The following is a 9,194-nucleotide window of genomic DNA, read 5'->3' as shown; positions in this document are numbered from 1 at the left end:
AATACAATTATAGGGTATTCCCACAGTCCTTGAAGGACAATACAGTGCAGAAAGTACATGCATTCTGAGATCTTACTTGCTTAAGACTAAGGTACACAGTAGAGAAGAAACAAGAGGCATCTGGTGCTGAACCCAGTTAAATTGATACATAACCATAGTAGCAAGAGTATTTACATCATAACCTCAGTGGAGGAAGAATTCTATTGAAAAGGAGTCTACACCTCTGGGATTTGGTGATTAGAAATTAATCAGCTATACAAAAAACTCTCCTCAATAGGGGGATCATATTTCCCTATACTCAATATGGGACAAGTTGACTGAACCCCTGTGTAACAGGGTTGGGACTCACCACCTGGCGCCGCCTACTGGTTGTTTCTGGGAATTAGCTCTGTCCAGTGGAGCACCCCCTCCTGGTGGTGTCCCGTCCGTCGTCTCACCCTCAGTAGCAGCGTAGGGTGGCCCAACGGCCAGAGGCATAGGGGGACCTGGGCCCTCCCTCTCCACCAGGTCCCGACCCAGGGCTCTCCTAATGGCGGGGTTCCCCTTGCCGTTGGCTCGGTGGGGATCTGGCTGCAGTACGCCGATCGTCAGTGTTGCTCTAACGCAGCTGGTTCCTAAAGTTCCCTTGGGTCACTTCCTACCCTCAATGTCCCAGACTCCTCCGGAGACATGGGTTCCGGTCCGTTCCCCTCTGGCGGGTCCTCCATCTGGGATCCAGGGTGTGGGCCGGCTAGGCTGGCTCCTGGAGCCTGAAGCGTGGGCTGTCCCTCCTCAGGAGCTGGCAGTGTGCATCCTTCTCCTCCAGTGGTCAGCCCCAACTGAGCAGCTTTGCAGGCTTTTATACCTAGCCTCCAGTTGAAGCATGCCCAGCAGGGCTTCTGGGGTGGGGCTTCCTCTGCCAGGAAGGAAGGGTTAACCCCTGCTGCGCCAGTGCAGGGCCGGTCTGCCCCGTCACACCCTGTTAAAAAGAAATACTGTGTAGTTGAATTATTTTTATTTACCTTTTTTAAGGCTTTAGTGTTAACACGGGGAGAGGTGACACACACATCCCTACCCCCCCCCACACACATGGGGAGAGGTGATACATACACACAATCCCGTACATCTCTCTCACGCGGGGGGTGGGGGGGGGTGAGGGCGAAGTGGCAAAGCAGGGAGAGGACAGCAAGAGGTGGAGCACATAAAGGGCCAATGGATAGGCAGGAGAGGCGACATGTAACCAGCCGCTGCCTGGCACCTGCTTGCAGGCTTGCAGCGCACAGCCAATGCCGTCTGGAAATGGGAGAGGGGGCCGAGAGCCGGCACGTAGCAGGGGCTGCGCTGACAGACCGGCAGGGGGTGTAGCTGGCCCGTGCACTGCATCTTTGCCCCGCCACCAGCCTTGCACACCCACCCCCATCGACAGCCACTGGACCCCCCCCCCACTCACCACTGGTGGGCAGGCAGTTGGCAAGCAGGGATCCAACCAGCAGCAGGAACCGCCAGTACTGATGTGGGCGGGGGGGGGGGGGGGCGGACACAGAAAATATGGGACAATTTGCCCTTTTTAAAGAAAAAGTAGGGACACCTGTAGTAGGGCTTAAATACGGGACTGTCCCATTAAAAACGGGACGTCTGGTCACCCTACTCCTCAAGAACAGAAGATGACCAGATCCAGATGAGTGGTAAAGCCAGTAACTTGTCCAGCTCTAAAATGTGTTGTTAAAAATTTAAACTTCAAGGGGATGAGCTGTTCAGGGGCAGACAGAAAAGATATAGAAATATGCTCTTTTAAGAAGTGTGTTTCAGCCAGTAGCTTTACAATGAAGCACGGAAAGGGAGAGTGTCATGTATTCCTTGTATATAGTAGGTTGCAGGGCTTCTACTAGCAAGTCAGGCTTCTGTACTAGATTTGGACTGGATATAGATCATGGAGAGAAATACAAAAGATGTGTTCTCTTTAAGATAGTTTAATGCACTGCCAGATACGGCTGTTACCAGTTCAGGTAAGGAATGCTATGCATGGCGCCATCTAATGGTGGATTATTATAATATAGTTTTAGCATTCCATCACATCTCCTTTCCGTTTTACACTCCTACCATTTACAACATTTACACGATTACACTATCTTTAAAGTTCAGTATGTATCAGTCTGTTAAGTGTCTCTGAATCATACTGATTTTCTAATTACATGACCCAAACATCTATTAGCTCGGTTGTCTGGCTGTCTATTAGTTGCAATGACTGGCTGAGGTCAGTATGGAATCTTTGAGTCTTCTTGTTCGCATTCACCACCTGCAGAGTTTGCTCTGTTGGTTGTTCCTTTGAGGAACAAACTCAAGATGTCAGCAGTTTCTATTGAACTCTCCATTGTCAGCCTCAATCACATATGATCTAGGGTGATTTCTTTTCTTTATGACAGCTGGAGTTCTCCCTCCTTTTTCTCCATCCAGTTTAACACAAACACCATCACCAGGTTCTAGATCTGGCAGTTCTCTGAGTGACATCTCTCAAGGTCACTTTTTGTAGATGATGTAGTAGTCCCTTTTCTGACACTACTGTATGAGTCCACAGCATCAACGTACACCTTTATGTCATCTTCAAGCTCATGGGTAGTTGAGTGCAATGCTTGGCTCTCTGACCGCATATCTGCTACTACCAGATTTTTCCCATTAACATATTTAGGTTAAAATTGCATTAACCTTATCACAAGACATTGGCATCTCAGCAGTGCTTGCTCCAGGTCTTCTCTGTTGAGTGTTACAAGTGGTTTATGATCTATTATCAGTGAAAAATAATCCAATCCACATAGATATAAGTAAAAGTTCTCACGTGCCCCTGTGCTGTACTCCTTTTCAATCTGTGCATGTAGTTTTTCTGCTTCTGTGAAGGTGCGAGGGAAAAATACACTGGATTTCCACACAGATCCATGTTGTTGCAACAATACACCAGCTAGGCCATCGCTGTTTGCATCCACACAGACCATTGTTGTTTTTTTCACATCGTAGTACTTGAGAACTGGTGCTGTTGAAATAATTTATTTTACCCCTTTGAAGGCAATTTCTTGATGTGGCCACCATAGCCAAGATGTTTTGGTACATTCATTGGTGAATTCATTCTCAAATTGCTTTTACTTTCTGAGGGCTAGGACTGATTCCATCTTTGTTAATTGTCTGTCCCCAAAACTTGATCTGATATATGTGGAAAATGGACTTTTCCTTATTTAGCTTCAGTCCAGACTGACTGATTAAGCTGAGAACTTCATTGAGGGTTTTGTCAAGTTCTTACATCAATGATCCATATATCAAAATATCACCCCCAAAAACTGCAACCCCATCTGTGTTTATTAACAGTTCTGCCATCTTTCTTTGAAAAATTTCAGATGCACTGGTAATCCCAAAAATAATCTTTGAAAGCAAAATCTCCCAGAGGGTGTGATAAATGTAGGCTGATTAGCATTCTCTTAAACTAAAGGAATTTGCCAGACTCCACTAAAGAATCCATCTTGGAAAATACAGTGGCATCTTTCACTTTGGGGAAGAAGTCATCCAGTGTTGAGAAGATATATTTTTCTGACAACTGCTATGTTATGTCTTTTAAGATCCACACAGATTTGTATTTTTCCATGTTTTTGTAATCAGTACCACTGGGCTCACCATGCTGTTGGCTCAGAGATTTTCTCAATTATGCCAAACCATTCCAATCTCTTTAACTCAGTTTCCACTTCATGAAGCCATTGAATAGGAATCCTGTGAGGTGTATGTACACTGTATGGTTCAGGATTATCTCTTAAGATCATTTGTATTGTATCTCCTTTCAAAAGTCCAATATCACCAAATACTCAGTCAAGTTCTTATACCTTGCTCACTAGGCCCATTATGGCTGCCACACTGGCTGAGAAGATTGTTGGTCTTTGATTCTTTGATCACATGCACGCTGAATGCGAAGCTTTCATCTTTGAAAGTTGTTTCTGTGGTGAACTGGCGCGTGCTGTTCAGAATACCTTCAGGGCTACTACACAGGACTGTATCAGTGATTTCAACTCTGGGAGGGGTTGAAAGTGGTTATATGTCCCTTGTGATACATCTGTCATGTCTGCTCCTAGTAAATGTTAGTCAATAGTTTTTCCATAAATGTTTAGTTTCACTCTCCATTCAGGCTCTGTGTCATCACATGATCAATCCCAAAACAACAGCTCTTAACTGTCAGTTCTCTGATTGTCTTAATGCAGCAAAGAGCTGCAAAATGTCCATATTGTGTGCAAAGCTACATCTTGTAGCTTTGGCTGGCAGGGCCGGCTCCAGGCACCAGCCTACCAAGCATGTGCTTGGGGCGGCACCTGGAGGGGGGCAGCGCTCACCTGGGGAGAGTGGAGCCGCAGCGGGCTCGCTGCCCTCCCCCGGTGCTCCAGCCCGCCGGGGAGAGCGGGGCCGCAGCCGGGCTCGCCGTCCTCCCCGCAATGCTCCGGCCGGCCGGGGAGAGCGGGGCCGCCCTCCTCCCGGAGCTCCGGCCAGTCAGGGAGAGCGGGGCCCTGGCCGGGCTCTCCACCCTCCTCCCGGCGCTCCGGCCGGTCGGGGAGAGCGGGGCCCCGGCCGGGCTCACCGCCCTCCCTGCAGCGCTCCGGCCGGCTGGGGAGAGCAGGACTGCGGCCGGGCTTGGCACCCTCCCCTGCTGCGCTCCCCGCCGGGGGGCGGGGGGAGGCTTTTTTGCCTGGGGCGGCAAAAAAGCCAGAGCCGGCCCTGTTGGCTGGACATATTTTTCTCTGGCTATGAATTTTTTCACATCTTGTACATTTACTCTGAAAGATTTGTAGTTTGCCTGGGACTTTTCCCTCATTGCCTCAGGGATTTTATAATTATTTTTAGCAGTCATGCTGTGTCTCTCTACAGTACCTTAGCTATTTTCTAGTTTTGCAAGTTGCGCCTGCCTTTTGTTTTGCAGCTGCATTTGCTCAGTCTGCTTTGTGATCTAGACAGTTGTTTGTAGAGTTACATCTGTCTTTAAATGTAGCTAAGTGAGAGCTTTTATTGGTAAGCCCAATGACCTATCTCTGATATTTTCATGTTTTACAGTCCCAAAATTGCAGTTTTCCACAAAGGCATGCACAGCTCTTATAAGGGATTCAATAGATTGACTTGGTTATTGAATTCTCTGCTGACAACACACCCTTTCATTAACCACATTTCTCTGGGGTACAAAGTATGCATCAAAGCCGGAACTCTTTAATGGTCATCTTTGTGACTATCATCAGCAAATCACAGAATTTTAAGATATACTCTGCCTGATTCCCCACAGCATAATTTAAAGACAATATCTGGATGGCTCCAATTTCCTGGTGGAATTTACTAGCAATGTGGAATCTTGGCAAAGCTCTGCTTCTACTCTCTCAATTTTGAAGGTCTGTCAAAGCTGAAGTTTTCTGGGGCATCGAGGAGTGGCAGGTTGATGGGATTGATCCTGCAGCATTTGTTGCTTTTTTCTTCTTCTTTGCTGTTTTCTTTCCATTTCTGTTCTCCTCTGGCACTAGTTAGGTTACCTTTACTTCTGACACATCACATACCCCTTGTGCATGGTAGGTTGCAGAGTACCTAGCAGGCTTCTGTACCAGATTTGGAGTGGCTACAGAGCTCCCCTCGTGCAGCAACACAAGAGCTGCAGTTTCTTTGACTGTGGCCACCTCAGAGTCAGTACCTTAAGCACAGTATAGCCAAGTGGCCGAACACCCTAACACAGTGGTTCTCAACCAGGGGTACACAGAGGTCTTCCAGGGGGTACCTCAATTCATCTAGATATTTGCCTAGTTTTACAACAGGCTACATAAAAAGCACTAGTGAAGTCATTACAAACTAAAATTTCATACAGACCATTACTTGTTTACACTGCTCTATAGACTATACACTGAAATGTAAGTACAATATTTATATTTCAATTTATTTATTTTATAAGTATATGGTAAAAATGAGAAAGTAAGCAAATTTTCAGTAATAATGTACTGTGACACTTTAGCAGATTTATGGCTGATTTTTTAAGCAAGTACTTTTTAAGTGAGGTGAAACTTAGGAGCATGCAAGACAAATCCACCTCCTGAAAAGGGTACAGTGTCTGGAAAGATTAAGAGATACTGCAGTAACACAGGTTTCAGTGGTAGCCGTGCTAGTCTGTATCAGCAACCCCCCCACCCCCGAAAACAAACAAACAAAAAACAATGAGTCATTGTGGCACCTTAGAGACTAACAAATTTATTTGGGCATAAGCTTTTGTGGGCTAGAACTCACTTCATCAGATGTATGAAGTAAAAGATACAGGAGGAGGTATAAATACATAAAAGAATGTGTAAAAAGCAACAGAGGGTCCTGTGGCACCTTTAAGACTAACAGAAGTATTGGGAGCATAAGCTTTCGTGGGTAAGAGCCTCACTTCTTCAGATGCAAGTGAATAGCTTATGCTCCCAATACTTCTGTTAGTCTTAAAGGTGCCACAGGACCCTCTGTTGCTTTTTACAGATTCAGACTAACACGGCTACCCCTCTGATACTTAAAAGAATGTGGGGTACTTTACCAAGTGTTAAGTCAGTCTAACGAGATAAATCAATTAACAGCAAGATACCAAGGGAGGAGAAATAAATTTTGAAGTGGTAAGAGACTGGCCCATTATAGACAGTTGCCAAGACGGTGTGAGTAACAGTAGGGAGAAATTAGTATTGGGGAAATTAAGTTTAGGTTTTGTAATGACCCAACCACTCCCAGTCTTTATTCAGGCCTAATCTGATGGTATCTAGTTTGCAAATTACTTCTAGTTCTGCAGCCACACCACCCAATGGAGTGGAGATAATATTTAATACAGCTCCCTGTGTTGGCTGCTATGTTTCTTGCTCAGTTCTGGAAGACAGCCGACCTTCCCAGATGTGTTACCATTGTCACGTGACAAGCTCTCTGCCCCCGCCCCGGATCTAAGACACTGTCTTCAGAGTGCTGGCAGCAGCCCAGTCAGACTGCATGCTGGGAAACGCCAATCTCACAGGCCACACCGCTTCCCGGACGCTTCTGAAGGGAATTCCATACTCAGACCCCGCCCTCGAGTATCGCCATTGGCCCTCACTCGGCCAATCAAAAGCCTCTTGATTTGGGCCCGCTCCACCCCAGCATAGGCTGGCCAGATCCCGCCTCTCCCCTTGCGCTGGGCTTGCGTCACCGTCCGCGCGCCGCTCTCTGGTTGGCCAGCTGTGTGGCTGCGGCCCCGCCTCTCGCCTTTCGCCCGTTCGCCGTCGGCCAATGGGGTGGTTTGTTTGGGGTCTGGAGGGGGGTATCGACGCGCGCTCAGCTGGACCCGCGTCTGCCCGCTGCGCTCCCCCGCGCTACCGCCGGCCTCAGGGTGACGAGGAAGCGGAACCGCGTCCAGCTGCCAGGGCCTCTGTACGCGGCCCGCTGCAGGGTCGAGCTCCAGGGCTGAGGGGTGGGGGCTGCTGCTGCTTAGGTCGGGGGGCCTGGGGAGAACGGCCTGCTGTGCCGGCCGGGGGCAGAGGCCGTGGTTGGGGGAGCCTGGGGAGCAGGCTTCGCCTCTCCGGCCGAGCACGGGCTGCTGCAGAAACAACTGGGATGTGGGGGGACAGCTAGAACCGAAGGATATTGGCGTGCTGAGGCAGCTGCACGAACTGGCGGATTTGGGGTGCAACTGGGGGGACCTGGGACTGCCGGAGCCAGAAGATCAACCGGAAAACCTGGGGCTCAAAGGCTGCAGCGGGGTATTGATGCATCAGGTAACGCTTCATTAGGAGATGGGGCCTCTAGGATCTGGGGCTGGGGGGACGTCTGCATCAAGAAAAAGAGGAGCAATTTCAGGAAGCCAAACTTGGCATCTGTATTTTGTGTGTGGAAGGGCATTTTGCCCCGTGGGACCTGAAGACACTGCCGTTGTCTTCCCTCTCGTGTGTTTTTGGGTCTAAAGAAGGACAGACGAACCACAGATCAACTCCTTATTAAAACACATTTTTCTAGTCTTAATACATTTTTGGGGAGAAGAGAAGTGCCTATAGAGGAGAGTGTGGGTTTTACCAGAGGAAGCGGTAGCAGAGCATGAAGATGTGGAAAAGCAAAGGCTATAAAAGTGTCAAGATCTTTTCGTTTTAGAGGAAAGGGAAAAACAGGTGTAATGTGGAGAAGGGAGTTACGCGACAACAGCTGGGTGGGTGAGTTGGGAGGAGAGTTGCAACTGTGATAAGCATGAGAGGTTTTAGCCAGAAGAGTTTATAGAAGAAACTGTTGGAAAGTAGGGTTATGAGACTTGCTTTTTCTGATACTTCAGTAGCCATTACATCGCCTTTCATTATGCAGATTTTGTGCTGATGAAGAGGGTACATTTTCTTCCCTGTTGCCCTGGTTGTTGGAGGATGTATTCGTTTACTTTATGACCATGAAAAAAACGGTGGGCTTGTAACCACCCTCTTTCAACCAAAGGAATTGGACCCCCCCCCCCACTTAAATATCCTACACCACTAGTCTTATTAGTAGGTAAAGTTTGTTTTGAACAAACTGTAAATTGCCTTGTGTGTAGTTGGGATGATTTGTCAGATGGATCGCTTACCAAGTTTTAATGTGTATTAAGGGTTGTGTACGCGGTTGACAGAACATTTCCCAAAATAATTCTACACTTGTAAATATAACGGCTTAATTTAAAGCCTAGAGAGAAAAACATGTACTTTTAACGTCAGCCCTTTTTAACAAAATCACTGTACTATACAATAGTTGTGCAGCCAACAGACTCCTTTTAAAAATGCATTATGTTCGTGTCTGCTTTTTCTGTATTCACTTCAGTGTGTAGTAAATGTTTTAGTTTTGTTGTTACTTGGAATTTTACTAATTTGTTGGCAGTTGGTTTTTCTTAATTGAATTTGGACTATGGATTCTGGTTTTGTGATAAGGCGATTGCATTGCTGTTGCTAGATCGTTCTATTTTATTTTAGTATGGCGTCTTTCTTGAAAGGTGTATTTTTGTTGTTTTTAGATATAGTGTCTGTAATATTTTTCCCTTCTGTAAAAATTAAATCTGCTAAAAGTCTCAGTGTCTAAAACCTTTCGTGTGTAGTGTGATATTTTCCATTGAATTTAAAATAATAATTGAGCAGATTTATGAACCAGAGCAAAGCGAGTGGTCAGGCTATCGGCTACAGTGGGTCCAAATGTCAATTTTGGAATTAAAGATGATATATAATGCATTT

General features: G+C 46.8%; 1 protein-coding gene across 1 annotated transcript in view; it reads left to right on the top strand.

The window, feature by feature from the left end:
* The first annotated feature begins 7,313 nt into the window (after window positions 1-7,313).
* Window positions 7,314-9,194, top strand: part of CRAMP1 (cramped chromatin regulator homolog 1) — a 120,337-nt gene continuing 118,456 nt past the window's right edge. Inside the window, exon 1 of the mRNA XM_054041597.1 lies at window positions 7,314-7,736. The gene's annotated coding sequence lies outside the window, so the exon portion shown is untranslated. The remainder of the gene's footprint in view (window positions 7,737-9,194) is intronic.

Source organism: Malaclemys terrapin, chromosome 10 (genome assembly GCF_027887155.1).
Source record: "Malaclemys terrapin pileata isolate rMalTer1 chromosome 10, rMalTer1.hap1, whole genome shotgun sequence".
Taxonomy (NCBI): Eukaryota; Metazoa; Chordata; order Testudines; family Emydidae; genus Malaclemys; species Malaclemys terrapin.
This window is presented reverse-complemented; position numbering and strand designations above follow the sequence as displayed.